Genomic DNA, 22,662 nt, shown 5'->3' on the forward strand with positions numbered 1-22,662 from the left:
ATACTGCTCCCCCACAGAAATACATGTTCCCCAAACTATTGGAAGCCAAACTTCAGGACCAAAATCTTGTTCCAGTATCCACATGTTGCAGGCACAAATCACCGTGCTTTGAAATGCCACACTCCTTTAAATTGCTCTTCATACAAAAATACAGAGATACTAAAACTGGAACATGTAAGTATCCTTGACCTCAGTCTGGTCAAGGTTTCTCTTTTTATTTTCTACAATTAGCATCTTCCTGTTCAATCCTCTTTCCTTCTTTCATACACAGTCAAACAGGCTGTAAGAAGTACAGACACAGTGCTGTGAACCTACTAACTAAAAAGCCTCCTATGAATCAGACTCACTGGGATCGCAGGGTACCACTCAATTTCCCTCGCAGCAAGAGCCATAGGTAAAACTTCACATGACAGAAAAAGAAGAGTGTTACTAAATATTCTGCTTCCAGCACTACGTGACAGCAAATGTCCACTGGATGATGGATTGCCCTGAAGACTCCCTCCATATGCAGTCACCCATGACTAAGCAGTGGTTTGATACCCCAGGATGAAGCCTGCTGAATGGAGAAACTTTTAGATTAGTTTCTAAGTCTTTACAAAAACATCAGTTTCTAGGCTTCAGTCTTTTACAGTTAATTCAGAAGTACAGGGTCAAAACAGATGAGCCTTGATTTTGCATTAACACTATGAATGATCAGAACAACTCATTAGTCATGATTCATCTATTTGTCTAGAAACAAGTAAATGTCAGTACTGTCAGGAAAGGGAGAAGTTTATGATTAAGCTCCAGCTATAATAATTCCTCAAAATACAAGCCTGAAGATAGCATTCACAAGCATTCATAAACATTCAACACTTGATTTTCCACCTGCCTCATTGAGCTAGTATGACAGACAATTCATATAAAAGAAGAGTTATTAAGAAAGGCACACCTTCACATTCAGGATTGTTATACAAAACCATTTTGCAATTAGCTGCATCTTAAGGCATAAAAATAATTCAAGGGAAAATGATACAGGATGGAATAAGCACAGAACACAATTGTGTTTAAACACATGTAGGCATCAAGACAAGAATCATCTGCATCTCAATGGAAAGCTCATGTGTAGTTCCCTGTGTTCTTAACTGGCCGTTTCAAACAGTGACATCCTTAACATTTCTGCTGCATGAATGTGCAAAGCAACTAAGCAATCTATATCATGGTCCCACTGATGAAACTTCCAAATATGTCCTCCCCATCAGAGAAGCTCACTGAAGGAACCCTGAACTGAGAGCCATTTTAGGATGATTCATTTACATTATGTTCATTTTAATTTGTTCAAGTCATAGCATGGATAAAGTAGTAACCCAGGTAGGGCACAGTGCAGAGAGACCGCCTTCTTGTCTCATCAGACAAGGCTCTCGAACAAGGAAAGAGCTGTTGTGCTAATGCAATCTCAGTTAATAACAACAATAATAAAATATTACACCTTTGGGCGTTCTGAACATGGAATTAAGCCATTTATTTAAAGTATCATGTAATGGCTTTAGAAACAATAAGCACTGGCACTTGACTTCTTTTTTTGATGTATGAGTTTTGCACAGAGATACCTAGTGTCTTGCCATGTTGTGACTGCAGAACAAGAGCAGGTACTTATCAGCTCAGCCTTAATTAATTTACTCCCAAATGAATACCTCATTTAGATAGAAATAAATTGTAATTTTATCCTAATAGGCCACTTCACACAAATGGGACAAACTGATACCTTATATGATTTGTATCTGTTCTCTAATCATGCAGAGACTTACTATAAAGGAATATAAAATAATTTTTAAAATGCCCAGCTGCTGTGGCACATAAATATTGCACCTTCCTCTCCAAATAAAATCCTTCTGAAGGAAATAGCTAAGTTGCTTAAGGCTTGCTTTTCTTACATCTCACATGGACACACCTCAAACACTTGTATCACTGTTCCATCAAATTTTAAATGACCAGTACAGAATACAGAATTAACCAGGTTGGAAAAGACCTTTGAGATCACCAAGTCCAACCTATCATCCAACACCATCTAATCAACTAAACCATGGCACCAAGTGATGAGAATAGAGTAGAATAGAGTAGAATAGAATAGAGTAGAATAGAATAGAGTAGAATAGAGTAGAATAGAATAGAGTAGAGTAGAGTAGAGTAGAGTAGAGTAGAGTAGAATAGAATAGAATAGAATAGAATAGAATAGAATAGAATAGAATAGAATAGAATAGAATAGAATAGAATAGACCAGGTTGGAAGAGACCTTCAAGATCATCATGTCCAACCTATCATCCAACGCCACCCAACTAATTAAACCATGCAACCAAGCACCCTATCAAGTCTCCTCCCGAACACCTCCAGTGATGGTGACTCCACCACCTCCTCAGGCAGCCCATTCCAATGGGCAATCACTCTCTCTGTGTAAAACTTCCGTCTATGTGAAAATACCTATGAGTTCAACAATGTTCCACTACTTGTGTTCTACTGTTTGGGTGTTTTAATTATGTTACTTCACACAGAAGAACAAAGTTTGACATTAGTACCAAATCTCACAACAATATGCATTCCCTTGAGGAGAGATAATACAGGGCACATGAAAGTCCCCATTTCAGCTTCAAACCTTCTCAAACAACCTCAGTTGCTTTCAGAAAGTCAATGGCAGGATTATGTTCTGAGGCACAGAAGAAGTGACCGAGTTATATTATGTGTTAGCTCATTTTTGTTTGCTTTTTATTCTGATAGTGGTTTTAAAAAACCTGAGGATTCAAAAATAAAAAATTAAATGAAAAGTTAATTCAACATTAATTCAGTAGTACTCACTCTGGGACAAAAGCATGGTAACATCATGCTGCAGATGTACAGTTAAGATGGACTTAAGATGCGCTTAAGATGGACAAACTTGACCATTTTTCTTCATCTCTTCAAAACATTTTACTCAGTAAACGGCCAATGGTAGAATAGAAAGACCAGTGTATAGTGCATAAACATGGAGGAAACAGTTTCATAATAATATTCAGGGATTTGGCATATCAGATGCTTACACAGACTTTACAAATCCCAAAGCTAATCACAACGCAGTAAATTCCACTAAACCAATTTCTTGAAATGATAATTGGTACTTTTATAATGGTGAAATCAAGACACCACATGTATTACTCTCTAAAGGGGACCAGGCAATATGATCTAATTATTAATGGACTAATGAAAATTATTTGTGAAGTTGGGGCAGTGAAAATATTGCACTTGCATGACATAATTTCTATAGTATCATGGACATGACAAGGATGCACATGAACACAGACTGATATCAAACACTATGAAAGCAGCAGGAACATGCAGCCACCAGCCACCTGCAAAGGTTCAGATGTATCCCACATGAAAGTCTTCTCAAGACAGCTGCAAAAATAAGGAGGAGGAAGAGTGCAATTTTTTTTTAGAAGTCTGTCAAACTCTCTCCATTGTTTTTGCCTAATCTTTCAATTTCTGTATCAAGAATACACCACTGAGCTCCATGGATGAGTATGTCCTCTGTCTGCTGAAGACATAGCAATGGATGCTCAGTTTTGCAGACGTATCTCCATCATCATCTCAACAGTCCACATTTTCTCTTTCATCTTTTCAGTCTATTTACAAAGGAAAGATTTGGCTATTACCAGCTTCTCTACTTTTCACCCAATGCACTCTGGAAAACATTCCTACATGCTAAAAATATCACAGCAAAATGCCAGATCTTCACTTTTTCAACAGGCTGTCTCTGGAGGGCAAAATACACTAGTGCTCTTGGCTTCACCTGGACCACCTGGTTTTAGGGAACAGGACCATTCAGAGCAGAGGAAGATGGACAGGATTGAAGGCAGATACATTCTACTTTTGGACTAGAAAAAAGCAAGCCTGCAGTCCTACTGCCATAGAAAAGTGGCCCCTTGCTCTGCCCCAGGAGACACTCTTCCAGAGATCTAGCATGTACATGCTGACCTAGGAGTAGTGAAGGTACTTGAACGTCAACCTGCATCACAGGTTTAATTAGCTTGTGGGATCATGAGCTGCCCTTACCTCACCTAAGTGAATAAAACTCAAAGCATATTCATTTTCCCAGAGAGAAAAAAAGTGAGGATCAATATTTATTCCAGGACAGGATCAAAATGTGTTTTTCTTCAAGTACTCAGCAGTTGAGAAAAATGAGGAGCAATCATTTTGTTCCCATGACAAACAAAAGCTTCCTTGTCAGTACACATTGTATATTGACAATAACCTGTAAGCATCATAGCACGCATAGTAATAAGAAGGTATTTTACTGCAGTGGATTTCTGTCTTTAGACACTTTTTTGTTCCTAGACAGAAATTTAAAACAATCAAAATATTGTGTTTTCCATTAAACAGCAGTATTTAAATAGTTACAATTAACAAAAATTTGATTTCCTGCCCCTCCCAGACATCAGCTTTATTTAACATATCCTAAATGAAACACTTAGGCCACACATAATGACTAAGAAACCATTAACTGATTCAAAATGAAAGGAACAGGAAGTTTGGGGCCTTTTTTTTTAATTATTATTATTATTATTAAAACTATTATTTTACTTTACTGCAATTAATTTGGTGGTGCACCAAGCTACCACCAAATAAGTCACACCAAATTAACTCTCTTTTTATTAACCATGGCAGGTCAAATAATTAAAAAAATGAAGGAGTCTTGGTAATGAGACTTAACTCAAGGACACTAATTTACAATGACACAGGTTCCTCCCTTCTGTATTACCTGTTATACGTAGCAAGGAATCCTTGAAGGGTCAAAGTCTTATGTTATCTAGAAATTATTTTGATCACTCTCTGCCTGAACTCTATTCATTTTGCTTCTAACGCAACTCTCAGTTTTCACCTTGTCACATCGACTTGGCCTTTAGTGACTTGATTCTGTTTCAAAAGATGTCATAAACCATGCTTGCCCTCACCTGCTGCATTACAAAGGCCTCAGTACTAACTAAGCAGCTTGTGTTAGTCATCCATTAACTGTGTCATGTATGAACAATTCTGGATTTCCAGTTTATACAATGGCATGAACTGGTATTTAATCAGTCAAAAACGTTCAAGTGAACACCAGCTCTTCATAGCTTTTGGCATATTTTCAAATCTACTTGGAACACTTGTGACACCAGTGTTTCCTGAAAGATACCAATCACATCTATGGTATCTTTTAATCAAATCTCTTATGCGCCACTTCACCGTGTTATAGGATGCTTCCTCTCTTTTGGATTTTGTGGTTATTTCTGATTGTTATTTTACCTAATTTTTCAGAAAAAATCCCCAGCATCTGTAAGAACAGTCAGCAGCAGCAATAATGATGGAGAAATTTGCTCTTTAACAAGGACGAGACTGAGTGTAGGCTCTAAGTACAAAGTGATGCCCAGTCCTGGTGTCACAATACAGGACATTAAAAACTGGTTGTTAATATGGATTCAGAAGACAGTGAAAACAAGATTAAAATACAATCAGAAGTGCTATTTTATTTTACATTTAGAGGAGGTTTATTGAGGCTCAGGAAATCCTCTGAGCTGAAAATAGGTGGAGATTAAGAGAATACTATAGAGAAGCATAATCCATGCTTGCTCTGCTCCTGTTCTTCCCTTTGCACTCATTTTTTGGTCATTAGGGGACTTGTTGCCTTTTTTTTTTCTTTTTGCCTTTTGCTTTTCACACATTTCTAGCAACACAGCAACAGCCAATCTCATGCATGGAGAGGATGGCGTAAGCTCTTAGTACATTTCCCAGTCCCCAAACTCATTTAATATAAAATCCTCAAGTTGAGGACATAACAGATATTAAACTGATAAAAACATATGCTACACTTCATCCTTGCCAAAAGGTCAAGAAGCAAACACGAATCAGCAGACTCAATGGTTTCCTGGTCTGACTCAGTGAGCACACTGAGACTGAATCATTGTACAATTTTAACACCACAGTAACAAAAATTATGTAGCTTTATCGCTCAGATTTATTTTGGGAAGCTGCAGACAGACTACAGACCCCAAATAACTCACTCCAGGATTTCAATAAGCTCATGCCTTTTTACACACTGTTCCAGGACAGGAACTTGGGAAGGTTAACGAGGTCATGCCCAGCCTACCCAAATACTGCAGCCTCAGTGTGATTATTTCATCTGTGGTAAAGGAAATAAAAATACCCAGCAACACTCCCTCTAATCTCCTACTGCCCCCACACTCCAAACAGTTAAGCACCCTTCTGGTTTCAGAAGCATTTCACAACATTGTAAGAAGTTAAGGGATAAACAGCACACTAAGGACAAGAAGTACTTACTGCAAGACATTTTCTGAATGCTTGCTGGACTCATTAGAGCATCTTACACACTAATTCAAAGGCTACATCTCAGTCTTGCCATACCATGATTTTTAATTACTCTGTATCAAACTCCACAACAAATTAACACAGAAAATATCCACAGGCAAAGAACACCAAGACAGTACAGCTAAAGCTGCAAAAAAATCATCCCTGCACATGGAAACTAAAAATACCTCTTTTTTTTTGGAGTCAGGGAGCAATAACAAAAGGTATCTGAGTAACTTGGAACAAGACAATGATTTCTTAAAAACTATTTTTGTTTTCAATAATACTCTGTACACGAGCTTGGAAAACATTGCATTTCCTATTAGATTTTCAATCACTCATGGTAGACACTAATTATACATAAAAATAGAACAGTGGGTCAAAAGTAAAGGGAAATGTATTGTCACGGCAGGAAGACCCAGCTAATCTACTCATGTTGGTGTTCCAAGCTGCACAAGAGAGCCAGCCAGCTATAAGGTAATTGTTTTACTCCCAATACAGAGTACTCAGTGAATTGGTATCAGTGAACCTATAGGATTTTAATGAGTTAAAATATTTTAATAGCAGAGCTTTTTTCTTTGGTTTAATCCATTTCCTAAGACTCTGAACAACGCTTAAGCATGTGCATAATTTTCTATTGAAGTCAACAGAACTGTTAGTGAATACTGGAAGTTAAATGTGTGCTTAAGGATGATCAGAGGGCTGGAGCACCTCTCCTATGAGGACAGACTGAAGGAGTTGGGGCTGTTCAGTCTGCAGAAGAGAAGGCTCCGAGGTGACCTAATTGTGGCCTTCCAGTATCTGAAGGGGGCCTACAGGAAGGCTCGGGAAGGACTTCTCAGGATCTCAGGTAGTGATAGGACTAGGGGGAATGGAATGAAGCTGGAGGTGGGGAGATTCAGGCTGGATGTGAGGAGGAGGTTCTTCACCATGAGAGTGGTGAAACCCTGGAATGGGTTGTCCAGGGAGGTGGTCGAGGCCCCGTCCCTGGGGGTGTTTAAGCCCAGGCTGGATGAGGCTCTGGCCAGCCTGATCTAGTGTGGGGTGTCCCTGCCCATGGCAGGGCAGTTGGAACTAGATGATCCTTGTGGTCCCTTCCAACCCTGAATGATACTATGATACTATGATTAATGAGATTTACTGAACCAGAATGTGTAAACCCTGATTTGAGATGAATCAAATACATTAGAGTAACCTGAGTTTCCCTAAAGAAACAAAGCCTCCAAAATGCAGCTGAAAGTCTTATCCTTATTGTGACCTGCCTGCTGTACATCTGTATTTCAAAAATACTTATATAGCAAACATATACCAGACTTGATATGTCTTTAAGGTAGGAAGAGGGAAGCCCCCCTAGAATTTACTCTAAAATACTAACTGTAATTCAGCAATATGCTTTGACATGAGACAACTATTGATTTATCTCATGTTTCCTCCAAAAAGAAAAGGTAGTCTAATTAAAATGTTTTGACTGGGGTCAGGAGGGAATAGAGAGATTAAGTTAACATACATATTTTAGCTCTCAGTTCCTCTGCAGAATAAGGAATGTAATTCAATATTCTATCTCACTTCCTCAGTCATTCAGCTACGCTGTGTAATCCTCTCAGACCTGCATATGAACACCTGCATTATACCAGACGATACCCTTTCCCAGATTAAACTAAATTACCTGCATGCCTTTCTTACTACCAAGCCTACCATTTCTTCCAAGTGCAGAGGAGCTTAGTTCAAGCAATAACAACTTGAAGCTACATATAAAACATTAAACTCTTCTTCACTATTTGCTGTGACATTTAAACATCTTTAGTGAACATTTAATTGAATGGTAACTAACAAATATTTTCCTTGACAGTAAATATTAAAAAAATAGACTTGACTCCAAGAGAAAAAATATTCAGATTCCACACTAACTATAAATATTCAAATGTGGCTTGGCAATTACTTCTCCACTAGCTTATATGGAGGATCAAACGTCAGAGATACAATTATTTATCTTTTTTTTTCCCAGAAGAACTAACAGTGTATTGGAAAAATGCTCAGCAATTTCTCTCATACTGTCACCAATCCTTCCTCTAATGTACTGTCAAAATCACCACATTGGTTGGAGACAAAATATGGCAGATGTATCTTTCAAAAAAAAACCCAACTGTTACTTCAAAACAGCAGTCATTAGTATGGAAAGAGTTAATCTTCCCCACTCTTTTTAAGAGTAAAAAAGGGCTGGGAACAGCTGTCACTCAGGTGATAAATACAAGCTGCCAGCTTTTTAAACAGCAGGTACAGCATTCCAGCTCTGAATTAATTAGAATTCAGAAAGCCTAAACACTGCTTGATAACTCTGCTAGATAATTTTTGTCCCTTTCTGTAAATTAATACTGCCATTAAGATGAGCAAGGACACAACGCAGATTGTAACTGTACCCATTAAACAAAGTTTCACAAATAACAAATTAGAGGTTCTAGCCAAGAATCTATCAAGTCCAATAAAGCATCACTGCAAACAACAGACAGGAATTCATCTTCACTTTGCTCATGGCAGTCACAGCAATAAAGACAGTAAGAATTCCTGAGTAAATGCATGAAGTATTTCTGCATTTAAGAACAATCTTCTCAAAAGTTCAAGTTTCTAAATGTTTAAATAGTGGCTTTGTCTCAAAAGCATTGATGAACAGCCTCTTTTAACACCTGCACACACACCGAACTGACAAGTTAGCAAGGCCCCAGAGATGATACTGAGAGCATCTTGAAAAACCCAGGCCTCCAGGGCAGGCTGTTACAGCACTGCATCAAAGTCTACACACCATGGTGTGAACATCCCTCCTCCTATACAGATCATTCCATGTAAATGAGAAGCATATTTTAAAAAGAAAAAAGATGATTGATATCAGACTGTAATGATGTTTAATAAGTGGCCATCTGTCAACAGTCAAGGAGTAGAAAAGCAGCACATTATTATTTCCCAAAAGATTAGAAATATTGATGCTAATTAAAAGGCACATTACCATTATCTCAAAGCAATGTCTAAACACTAATCAGACTTCAAGTCCGGTGAAGGGGAAGGGAGGGAGACCTATGGATACCAGTGTTCCCCAGATGGGTCATTTGAGCTGATAATCTTTAAACTGCTGGCCTGACAGGGTACAGATAGGAATTTGGCAAGTAGAAGAGTGACTGGGTGGGCAAGCAATTAAACCCTGACCTGATGCATGGAAGATTATTTATTTTAAACTCTTGAGAAGGAATCTTTAGTACATATTTACAAAGAACTGCAGAAGAAGAAAACTACACCAATCCTAGGATTTCACTCTTTTTCTGTACATGGCATTTCAAAACAAAATAAAACCTGGCACTGTGGTGCCCCAAATGTATGATTAATTGCACTATAGTAAACTGGAATGCACTAGGTATTTTTAGCTGATAAATGGATTGATGTCACATGCACATAAAGGACATGCCAGGTTCGACTGAACCTCCCCCCCCCCCCCAAAAAAAAAAAGAACAATACCTATTAATACAGATTTGTGAAGCACTTTTGACTATTTGGGCCTTTGAGGACACCCTTCTGGGGCTCAGGGCTGCTCCAGCTCCCCAAGATGAGTGCTATGAAGAAAGAAGGTACAAAAAGGCACTTAAAGGGAGTGATGCAGGCTGCTGCTAATGTTTGCCTGGAGCTCTACCTTCAACATTAATAGTCAGTTTATTACCTTTTAAAATGTGCTATTTATTGACATGTCCATAAGTCATCTCAATCAGAACCACTTTTAAGCAAACAGACCTCTAACAACCCCCAAATCCATCCTTCATGTTTGAACAAAAACCGTCAGCAGCTCCTGACGTGCTTTTGGTCTTAGTATGTAAAAGGTGACAATACTCTTGGCATTTATCACTTGCAGAGAGGCAAAATTACAGGCCATTGGAAAATGCTTCTCTGGCCTTGGAATACAAGAGATGTGCAAGCAAGATATGATTGATCCTACCTCCTACATCATAGGAGCTATGTATACAACCTCATGTATAGCAATACTGTCTCTATGAGCCTAGCTCATCAGTTTACCAACTTTACAAGGCCAGTTGAGAAGTTTTGTGGAGTCAGATGGAAGAGGTAGGTAAGCAGTGCAGAATACTCCAGTGCTGAAGTGAAACAAAGTCAAAATACAAAGGAAAAGGAATACTGAGGACAGACGGAGAAAACAGGGATGGGGGAATGATGTTGAAAGTATGGAAAAGTGACAAATTTAAAGTGTAACAGGTGTGGCTGTGCAAAAGCACAGCTATCCCAAAAATCGTGGCCCAGGGGCATGAGTACCCATACATAATTAACACCAGTCATATTTTCCACTGCATTTTTGACATTAAACTTTTTCACCTGTAACTGCCACTATCAAATTACCATCTACACAGTGAAAAGCCACCTCTAGGCTTCCTCTTCAGGTCAAATAACTCATTCATCATCATCAAGGGAAGAATATTTCTATTTTTACTTGACATTTTCAAACCTTCACTTCACACAGGTGTGACCTCTGATCCTGATTTTCCTTCCAACACTCCTCTTCCCATACTATCCCCATCCTCAATTATCTCTTCCTTAGGAAATATTAAAAAACATAAGAAAGATGTCCCTGGTTTTGATTACCCTATTCCAATCTAACTCCTTGATCTTCAGCATAAACACTTCAATCATTCTGGCATTTTCATTGACTCAAATTAAATGCAGAGCCAGTAATTATCTCACAATCCCCTTGCCCTTTCATGCACAGGTCTTCCAACTTACACAATGATGAAGTATTACCTCCCAGATCCTTAAATGGTTCAGATACACTTTGGATATGAATCTCACATGAGGAGACTCTTGAGCAAACCTTGTGAAGCTTATGCCATGACAACCACTAGCAATTACAGTGTTTTTGTAATGTTGAGCTCCAATGCTCAAACGTGACGTGAACGACATAACCATACAATTGTTCCACTGATTAACAGGTTCCTCAGGGTGATCAGGAGCACTAGGTACACAATCCCTTCTATTTTGCAGTCATCTAAACATGAATTCAGGGGAGCTGATATCAAAAGGGAAATTCACAGTACTGTGTAGGCAAATTTGAGACATGAGGTTTAGACAGACATAAATAAAATACCATCAGCATCCAGTTTTGCTTATGTTATTTACTTCCATATTCACTACATTTGCTTTAAACTGTCACCAAATCCTTTATTCTTTGTGCTTCACAGATCTGCCTTCTGACTGTGCAACTGTTGTACATTGTATAGCTGTCAGAGCAGAAGTAGAATGTATTAAAAGCTGGATAAATTGTAAGCTGGGGCATATGGCACTAAGGAGAATGTACGAGTCAGTGGGAAGAAGGAGGTTTTGTTTTGAGTTTTTCCAAGTCTCCGGATATGACTACAGCTTTTTCTGGTGGGCAAATACAATATCCCTTGGTACATTGTTTCTCCACAATTTGAAAAGTTCCTTGATTATTTATTTATTTTCATGAGTGGGAAAAGAAGAGAGTAAGTTTTACATTAGCTCTAATTTATGTGAAAAATAATAAACCTTCCTTCTGGTTCTCTTCTTATGCCCCAAGAAGATATGTTCCCAAGCAGCATGCATTACATTGATGTTTTGGGGGGGAAAAAAAGCCACAGGAATGAGCTGGTTGCTATGTAAACATGTCAGACTTCATAACTCACATGCATTGAAATGACCAGCACAGTTTGCTCTTCTCAAAGGTATTACTTCAATCTGATTGCTGACGTAAGACAAGAGCGCAACTCCGGTCACAGTGAGTTTCTGAGCATTTTCTCTGCAGCTGCAGGGTATAGAGGGGTTTCTGTCTGTTTTGCCTTTTTCCCCCTTTTTTCATATGAAACCTCAGATTCTGAAGTACAGTTTGGCAGCACCAGGCTGAACTCACTGCCAGTTTCTGAGGGCACAAATCACTAATAACACAAAGCCCTGACTATCTTCTTGCCCAATAAATAATCAGAATTTTGCACCACAATCTTCCTTTTAAAATATGACTTCTTGTTTTTATCTCTTGGAGGCAGCTAATCCTTTCTGCCAATGGGGTTTCATCTGTAACAAGCCTGCCTGTGACATTAGGTCCCAAGACATCTCTTAACAAATCCCCGTGCGCAGCATGATTCACAAGAGCACGCAGGTTGCAAAAAGGGCCGTGGAGATGGAGCGACTCCTCTCTAATGGGATCAGAAAGGCTGTGCTTGCACATGGTTTCCAAGGCTCATCGAATGAGAGGATGGGAGACAGCACACAGTCAGGGAAGCCCAGTCCAGCACATGCAGCAGAACAGAACATCCCTGAGAGCTGTGTTCTTGGATGCCTCCTCCATCGGACTGAATTACTGGTGGTATGTTTATTGCTGTCATGCTGGAAAGCTGACCCAGGCAATGTTCACTACACACTCAGCAATTTTCAATGTTCTTTTTTTCTAGGCTTCAGGGATAGCACTGTATAGCTGGCTCTCTAGGACTTAGCCTTCCTTTTCTCCTCCTCAGTTCTGTTCCTGTTTCAATTTTGCACATGTTCACTTTGCCCAGCATTTCAAAAGAAAACACCTGAGGCAGTAGAAGCTGGACAAATAGTTTTGTCAGGATTGAGGTATCAAAGGTGTCCCTTGGTTTTGCAGAAGGAAGAAAGGGAATAAACTCAGTGAGAGCTATTTGCTCTCCCTGCTTATTAGTTTCCTTTTAAAACCTGCCTGCCCCTCTATCCACACCAGCCTTCATTTAATGTGCAGCTGTGGAGGGGAGGAAGGTGACAGACACCAGCTCACTCTCCCGATTCCTGCCGCACCCTCACCCAGCTCTCTTGCAAGATGCTATTACGTTGAGTAGCTGCCTTCCTCCACTTTCTCAGGGAAATGACTGGGAAACGGAAGGTGAGCATAAATTCACTATAGCGACGCTTGACTCCTACAGGGGTCATTTCTTCCTCTTATCTGGGATTTATAACAATTCCCATGAGCTCTCTGGGCTTCTCTGCAATTTTCTGTCAAGCCGAGAGTTTCATTTCACACACTGACCAAAAGCGCTAAAACAGCTGCTCTTGATGGGTGCCAAACTCTTAATAACTATCAGATTACTGTGGCCAGGTAATCAAAACTTGCAGGTACACTATTTTTATCTAGTCTCCTGTCTCATAAAAAGACAATGCCTGTGTCTGTGTATATACACAGACACATTGTCTAGTAGACAGGGTGAAACCACGTAACCGAGGGTACTTTGAAAAGGAGCTGGGATTGTTTAGCCTGGAGAAGAGGAGGCTCAGGGGTGACCTCATTGCCCTCTACAACTACCTGAAAGGTGGTTGTAGCCAGCAAGGGGTTGGCCTCTTCTCCCAGGCAACCAGCACCAGAACAAGGGGACACAGTCTCAAGCTGCGCCAGGGGAGGTTTAGACTCGAGGTGAGGAGGAAGTTCTTCATCGAGCGAGTCATTCGGCATTGGAACGGGTTGTCCAGGGAGGTGGTTGAGTCATTGACCCTGGAGGCGTTCAAGGGGAGATTGGACGTGGCACTTGGTGCCATGGTCTAGTCATGGGGTCTGTGTTGATAGGTTGGACTCGATGATCCTCGAGGTCCTTTCCAACCTAAGTGATACTGTGATACTGTGATATATCCTGTTCTTGGGTGAGTCAGATGGTGCGGCATAATGACACAGCCAAGCACAGTCACATGTTCACTTACATACGGTAATAACTTTTAATCCTTTCACTGTTAGCACCTTACAACACCTCTGCAAACACATATTAGAGAAATTATTCATCTGTAGTAACTTCCAAATAATTGTATTTCTTACACTATGTTCTGTATACTTATTTAATGTTATAATGAGTTGAGATGCCCCAAAAATGCTCTATTAAATTTCACCTCGGGCTTTTTGCTGAAATGCTGGTGTTGCAAAACCTCCAAAGGACATTTACACTGCAGCAAATACTGTTGCAGGCACGTTAGAAAAATTCATATACACAAATCTCTTAATGCTGTTTCTTACATATAAAAATCCCACATGAAGCAGAGGCATTCATTAACAACGTGTGTGCATTAATGGGCACAAATTTCTTGACATGGACTCTATAAGCCTTTGAACACATGCAAGATAAGTGCTTTGCTTTCGTGTAATAAGAAATGACAACATTTTGGGGTTGAGGAAACACTTGTATCCAATTTTCATTAATAGTACATCACTGCTTGTACCAAGCACAGATGGGAAGAAGTATGAATTTATTTATGCTCCCTTTAATACATTCATAGCAATATAAATTTAAATTTATTGTACTACTATTGCTAACTAAAATTGAGATTCATTCATTTGGGGAAAACCAGCAAGGAACACCCAGATCCCTGAATGGATGCTACATGTTTGGTTAAAAGGAATTATGCCACAGGCAGTCTACACACCTTGTAATTAGGTGAGATCTTGAGGACTTAACAAAAAAAAAAGAAGAAAAAGGCAAAAAGGGGGCACCTGAACAGATTTTCCCATCTGCACTCAGGATGGTTGGCCAATCAGCTGTTTGCTACACAACACCAAGGAAAAAAAAAAGTTAATCAACATTATTGAATGATAGTTCAAAACCAGCACACCAGTAGCAAACCCACACAACTCTTTCTCTTGTTCAAGATGCGAAACCACCTTATAAATTGGGTTTGCACGCTCAACCTGTCCCCACAGGGGAAGTGTTCCAGCCCTCTGATCAGCTTCATGGCCCTCCTCTGGACACGCTGCAGCAGCCCCATGTCCCTGTTGTGCTGGGGGCACAGCAGCATGGCCAGTCAGACTGAATCCTCAAAATCCGTCATGGAAAGCGGCTCAAATACAGGCTGAAACACGCTATGAGAGCTTACTTGTGAGTGAGTTGGGGAAAGGCGGTGCGGTAAAACTAGGAAGAAATGAAAGCCACTCACTAAACCACACAAATAACTTCCTTGGTCTACTCTAATTGCATGTCAACATTTCCATGTAGCATTCTTTAATGAAGCTTCTTTCAGAATAAAGAAACAATGTTGAACTTTGCTGAAAACAGTCTCAATTTGTTAAATAGGCTATGAACTACAAAGACCACACACAAAGACATTCTTCCTCTTAGTCACATAAAAACACATTATCAAGTTGCAGGTGATAAACAGTCAAGAATGACAAATTCTGGTCTCCTACACCGTGAGTGAACAAGTTCTGCACATAATCCCTTTCCCAGATATTTCTAGCAGACTGTACAAGAATTTGAAAATGTGTCACACATGACAGTTCTCCTAAGACCTTTAATTAAAACACTACCAGGAAGTTATAATAAAAAAGGATTACTTTTAAAAAAAAAATACATTAAACCCTCAAGCTCCTGTTATTTTACATTCTGGTAGGAAGGAAATGAACAATGAAGCCACATTTTAGGATTTAAGATAATCATAAGATTTTAAGTTGAAGGGCAGGAAGAGGCTTCGTTTTTAAATTTGCTTTTAAGAGATACAAGCCCTGCCTTCCTTTATTATTCCAAAGACTCCCATTTAAAATTTTGCCTGTTTAAACTCCCAACATTTGTTCACAAGCTGCATCTTCCCTCTGCCCCAATATAAATGACAAACATGAGCTCCCACCGAATGAAAGGCAGCTAGTTAATAACTGGTTTCATTGTCATTTCTAGCTGTCTTGGAATACCCTCTCCATTTTGCCCTGAATACGAAATTCTTAGTATCATCCTAGCTTTCATGGTGCTCAGCATGCTGAGCAGCCTCTCTGCTATTTGTAAATTCTCCCACTCCCATCTGACAAAGGCATTTTGTCCTTTTCTGGATAAAAGCTGGAATATGGGGGCACAGCAAGAACACAGTCGGTTGACTCCAATATCTTTGTGTGCCTGTGTGAAAAGCTGGCAGGTCCACCTGCTAGGAATACTCAGTACTATTTAGCATTTTAAGGGGTTCTGAGCATTGCTCCTCTGATTTCAGTGGCAGCTCTAAGAACCGTAGTTCCTCAGGCCTCTCTGTCTCTTCACTCCAGGAAGGGGCACATCAGCAGGTTCTGCCTGCTGGATGCAATGTCAGGAGCTCCAAGGAGGAGACAATGGCAGTGGTCTTGCAACAAGACAACTAATGGGCTTGTCTTTTCTCCTTCCCAAGACTCCAACCTCATGATTTCAGCAGCAGACCAAGGCAGGAAGTTCTTTTACAATGCAAACCCGATTCCTAGAACTGTATCATCTTCTGGTATAGGGGTCTGTGGCAACATTGTTAAATCTGAATGAGGCTTACTCCATACAAAGGAGAAAACTAAAGCAGATGTGTACAAGTGGTTGTAGCACTGACCACCTCCATGCCATTTCTGGGATTTGGAGAAATGTGGGAAAAAAAAATAGCAATTGCTTTGTTTGGATTTTAATTTTGTTTAATGTAAAATGGAAAGCCAAACTGGTGTCCCATTACAGAACAGCATGTTGATGTGCTGATGCTTACAGACTTATCACCAGTTCCAAAGATCCACTTATCAAAAAATCTGGTACCTAAGCAATTGAAGTAAAAGACGGAGGTAGCAGATTATCTTCTGTGATAACAGGATGATAAGGTATGTATCTGCTACCGTGTTTCATAAAGTCTTTGCTAACAGCAAAGTCCTGAGTTCAATTCTAGATTCTTGATAAAGATGCTGCACTTATTACAGATCTGTCCCACCCAGCTCGATTCCTCTTGCAGAACACCGCTCTAAAACATTAACACCTCTGCTGAGCAAGGGACAACAGGGGGTTTCAGTGCCTTACTGTGACTCTGAACAACCAAAGCAGATGTTTTACAAGAAAAAAACAAAAAACAGAGCCCCTTAAGAATTTTCAAACCCTTGCTCAAAGCATGAGCTCTGCTTCCTAATTGAAAAACAAAACAAAACAAAACAACTTTTTATTGTTTGGGGTATTTTTTATTTTAATGAAGATTAAACAGCTCTTTACTGTACTCTTGGTCTTATAAATACTTCAACTGTTTTCAAACGGACTTTTCATGAGAAAAGTAAAAATAAAACCCAAACAACTCATGCCAGGGCACACAATGAGTATAAAAATGTCTCAGTTCAAACAAGTGGAACATAAAAAAAACTTATGAGCAGATGACAAAAAGAATTAAAAATGAAAAGCAATAAACAATGTAAAGTAAAAAATGCTATCTGCTGCACCCACAATTATTTATATTGCTGGAATGCTTGAAGACCCCAACTGGCACTCAGCTCCCCAGTAGGAACTGCAGGGACAACAAAGTTCCTGTTCTGAAAGGATTTAAAGAATGTTGGGTTTGAAATCATACCCTGATAATACTGCAGTGCAGCTCTAATTACAGCTGGAGTATAACTGTGCCACATGAAGAACTATGTCCCACTTACAAACACAAAACCTGATTTAAGATTTAACAGACTGGAATGAATTTGAGATCTAACTACAGTATGATGTAAGACAGAATATAAATCCATTGCTGCTGCCAATATATTTTGCCCAATCACTCTGCCAGGTCATATCGACCTGAAAAAAGTATGCATATGTGTGCAAATCTGAGTGCGTTGCACATGCACCCTTTGAGAACGAAGACCTGCTCAGGATTGATGGCTACCAACAGCATTTCTAATGGCCTTTTTAATTGGCACTATGATGATTAATTGGGGCCTTCACAGAACTCCAGGAGTACTCATTACCAAACAGCATGGTGTCCCAGCATGCTGTGTGGGTGACCACTATTACTAAACAGTCACCCGATCCTGAGACATAGAGAAGATAAATTTTATACAAGTCTATGAACCCCAGAAATTGAAGCCTACTACTGAGGTAGTGAGAAAATTCTGTTTTCTTAATGTATTATTTCAGCAGTACCCATCTGCTTGAAGGAAACAGAAAAGGCCTTGCAAAAGACCCAGAAACCAACTGCATAGGTGATGATGATTAATACTCCCATGCAGTATTTCTTGCCCTTGCAAAAGTTTACGTTTGCTCACGGCTAAACACGGGATATTACAATTATCCTCACAGACGCAGCCAGGAGTTACCTAGACCAGACCTGGTTGCTAACATGAGCAACTGGTGGAAGAGGAGCAGGTATCTTGCAGGAATGGCCATCAGCACAAATACCTCAAGTACATGTAGCTGCTGCATTTCACCAAGAGAAACGCTTGAGGAGGCTCTTTGTGCAAAAGACCCAACTTGCCGTGGTTAGTTAAGCTGCCATTGGCAGAGAGACATCTGGGCACCAGGAATGTGAGGCCAGACAGGAGGCATCAATGTGGAGATAACCTGAAGGGCTTCTGCTTTTGCCTTTTGCATATAGAAAGCTCTCACTTGACTGCCTTCATTAGCCCATCTTCCATTTCTCAGCACAGCATGACAAGATCATACAGTGTTCATCTCCTTGCTCACCAGAGCCCTTCCCTTTGTGTCAGATTACAGGGACTGGTCACACTGGTTACATATAGAATAGTTTTGGTTGGAAAAGCCTATTATGATCATCAAGTCTAACCATTATCTAACTCTACAAAGTCTGGTGCTAAATCGTATCTCTCAGCACCTGCACCTTTTAAATATCTCCAGGGATGGGGATCCAATCAGCTCCCTGGGGAGCCTATTCCAGTCTTTGACAACCCTTTCAGTCAAGAAATTTCTTCTAACATCCAATTGAAACCTCCCCTAGGGCAACTTGAGGCCATTCCCTCTCCTCCTATCATTTGTTGCTAGGGAGAAGATACCTAACAAGCGTCACCTTGCTACAACCTCCATTCAGGTTGTAGAGAGTGAGAAGGCCTCCCCCCAGTCTCCTTTTCTGCAGACTAAACAACCCCAGTTCTATCAGCTGCTCTTCACCAGACCTGTTCTGCAGGCCCTTCATCAACTTTGTTGCTATTCTCTGGTCCTACTCCAGCACCTCAACATCTTTCTTGTCCTGAAGACCCCAAAACTGAAACCAGGACTCGAGGTGTGACCTCACTAGTGCTGAGTACAAGGGGACTATCACTGCCCTGGCCTCACTGATAAAGGCCAGAAAGATGTCGACCTTCTTGGCCACCTAAGCACATGCTGCTCATGTTCAGCCAGCAGTCAAACAGCATGCCCAGGTCTTTCTCTGCTGGGCAGGAGGAGTATGTGCTGTTTCAAGGACTTGAGGAGCTGCTACCTCCTGGTCCTTGTATCAGTGTATCAAAGCTGCTTCTTGCTGGTGACAGCACCTACATGCAAGCTGAAGCCATTTTCCTTTGTTTCTGAATGACTAGCCCTGTGGTGACAGTATGCTCAGAGCATCTGTATCAGTGGAAGCCAGTGGGCTTAAGTACACTCACAAACTCAGCTGGCATAGCCATGTATGAGCCTGTGACTGTCTCCAATACATTATCAAGGAACATTTTCAGCCATGTAAAGATATTCTGTAAATAATCTTGGATAACACTAACACCATCTTAAATTCCGTGAATGATTTAAGATTTTGTCATGCCCTGACAAAGGCTTCAGATTCTCATTAGAATTATGTAAAATCTTCTTACATAAATCTCCTGTCAGCTCCAATCTATTAAAAATAATAAAGGTATGCTCAAAATTGGGAAGCAAAGCAAATTTTGTTTAGACTGAACAGATTCAATTTACTATGCTGTTAATCGGATAGCACCAATGTAATTTTCACTTTGCCTGGACAACAGGATGTAATCTGATATTTGATACCATCTACATCCCATTGTGAATCTGTAAAATGCTGGGCACAATTTAACACAGATTCAACCTCAGCTGTGGGTCAAAATTAAACACTAGGGAAGTTACCTGTTGTGGTGGGTGGAAGGTAAGGCCGAGAAGCCTCCTCCCTTCCCCCTTTGTAAAGTAAAAGGGAAAAAAAAATTGAAGGGAAAGGAAAAAAAAACTCGCAAGCTGAATTAGCAAAGCAGTGGAGCTATATTTACAAAGCGATGTAGGGTTTGCAGGGGATTATTTACAAATTTACAATATCTACAATATATACAAAGATATACAACAGAGTAACACAGAAATGAGAGTGCCCCCCTCGGCAGAGAGGGGTCCCCCACCTCCGCTCTCCCCTCTCTTCCCCCCCTTTCCCCAGAATGGGATAGAAAGAGAAAGAGAAGAGAGGAAAAAAAAGTTAGAAGCAGTTTTGTGTTAATTGGAAGGGAGTTAGTATACAGGCCTGTTATCTGGTTTTCAAGGCCGAGGCCTTGGCAGAAAGCCCAGCACAGAAAGCTGCTGCACAGAGCAAAGACGGAAGCAAGACTGACTGAGAAGTGCTGGAAATGTCCAGTTCACTCCCAGTTCCGAAAAGTGCTTCCTCCCACTCGTCCAATGAAATTAGTTTAGACTATTCCTTCCGTTTACCAACTTCCGTCCACCATGTTCCCTTTCTTAAGGGGGCAACGTCAACCGGCCACAGTCCACCCCTTCTAAACAATTTCATTGGCTGTTCACACTGTCCATCCAATCCAAAACGATATTTACAGTTCGTGAGTAAAGTTCATAGTCCATTCCGGCTATGCTCAGATGTAGATGATTCAAAAGTCCAAGAAAATCAGAAAATGAGAAAAATGGAAAACAGTTCATTTCTTCACCGATGAAGCGAAGAAAAGGGAAACAGGGAAATCTCAGGGTCTCTTAGTTGACTCAGGGCTCTCAGGGATCTCAGGGTTCGTGCACCGTAGACTCCTCGTTGATTCTTCCTTTGGACGCGATGTAGCTATACAACAGTTTGAAATTAACCTCTTTCAGCTAAAGTTAGATTTCTTTGTGGAATACACTGGATTTCACCATTCTCTTGCATTACCCAATAAGTGTGACCCGGACCTTCAGCTGAAACCACCCCTCGGACAGGTTTAGCCTCTCCTGAGGGTGAAAATACCCACACAGTTTTACCTAACAAATTCTTTTCTCTAACAACAGGAACTCTATCACCTTCCACTTTCCGTAGCAGATCTGAATGTGCAGGTCCAGCTCGGTTCACTGAACCTCTACTATTTACCAGCCAGGTTGCTTGTGCTAAATGTTTTTCCCAGTTTTTCAAAGATCCACCTCCCATGGCTTTGAGAGTGGTCTTCAACAAACCATTGTAGCGTACTCTGATCCCTGATAATTTGATGGTATTATGGTGCACTGAGCTCCTGTGTCAACCAAGGCCCTGTACTTCCGAAATTGTGAAGTGCCAGGCCACTGGATGTACACATCCCAATAGATTCTGTTATCTCTGTTATCCCTCTCCTCCCCCTGGCGGGAGGCAGGGCACCCCTAGTTATGGGGAACATGCGCACATGTGCATTGCACATATTGTGCAGGGTTATAACTTTGCATGTTATAACTGGAGCCACTGTTGGAGCCATAAGAGTCGTTCTGGGGAACTGTGGAAGTAACAGCTACCCTTCTGGTATTGCTACCTTGGGTTCTGCCACTTTGCAATTCCCTCAGTCTCCTGAAAAGATTAGAAGTTGGTTGACCATCCCAGCGGTTCATGTTCTCACCGAACTGATCACGCAGAGTTATCCAAATAGTTCTACGTGATTGCCTTGGTGGTCTGTTTTGGAATGACCTGTTTTGGAATGTCCTGTTTTGGAATGACCTCCTTGGAGGACGTGTATTCCTTACAGATGAAACTTGTACCCATCTGGAGGAAGAATTGAAATTATCCCTTTGTGCCAATTGGGATATGGAATTTCTAAATTCATCTTTTAACTCTCTTATGCAATTCTGAATATCACCAGACATAGTTTTGATGGCCGAAACCAAAGAACCACGTGTCATGCTATCCTCCAATTGTCTCATTTGATCACTGAATTGGCCAACCGTGGGAGAAGCTCCACCATAACTTCTTGACACAATTCTGCTTGCCAGAATGTTTGCATAATTGGAAGGAGCAAGTTTGATGATCTTTTTAGCAAGACCAATACCCACAGGAATGTCATCAGGATTCAGAGTTTCATGTTCACCATAGAGTAGCTCTCTAACAGCAAATTCCCTCAAGCGCTTAATTCCCTCATCTATGGTAGTCCAGGGTTTAGGATTCCAGGGAAGATCATCTCGGGAAGGGTATCTCAGGGCAACCGCTATTAAGAGGCGTATCCACAGATTAACCTTACCGAGAGCTTCGCCTAGATGTCTATCAATTCCATTGTCTCTTGAGAGAGTTCCTAACTGAGCTGCTGACTTGTCTCCAACTGTTAGAGCTGAAGCACCTGTATCATAACACCTACTAAGCCAAGCTAGAACTGGCTCCTTATCTGCCCTGGTGAAATCTTTACGGACATTTCTCAATTCTTCCCGTGGTGACGAACAGTCCGTAATATCATCTTCATCTTCA

The 22,662-nt window shown here is 40.5% G+C and overlaps 1 protein-coding gene and 1 non-coding gene across 16 annotated transcripts in view; both read right to left on the reverse strand.

The window, feature by feature from the left end:
* MACROD2 (mono-ADP ribosylhydrolase 2) overlaps positions 1-22,662 on the reverse strand; it is a 984,824-nt gene that overhangs the window by 547,644 nt on the left and 414,518 nt on the right. The window lies entirely within an intron of this gene.
* LOC137448666 (U2 spliceosomal RNA) lies at positions 5,696-5,885 on the reverse strand. The gene has a single exon (XR_010989196.1). It is a non-coding gene; the product is annotated as a U2 spliceosomal RNA (small nuclear RNA).

The sequence above is a fragment of the Melanerpes formicivorus genome, unplaced genomic scaffold (assembly GCF_026170545.1).
Source record: "Melanerpes formicivorus ecotype bairdi unplaced genomic scaffold, bMelFor1.0.p_v2 SCAF_25, whole genome shotgun sequence".
NCBI classification, from domain to species: Eukaryota; Metazoa; Chordata; class Aves; order Piciformes; family Picidae; genus Melanerpes; species Melanerpes formicivorus.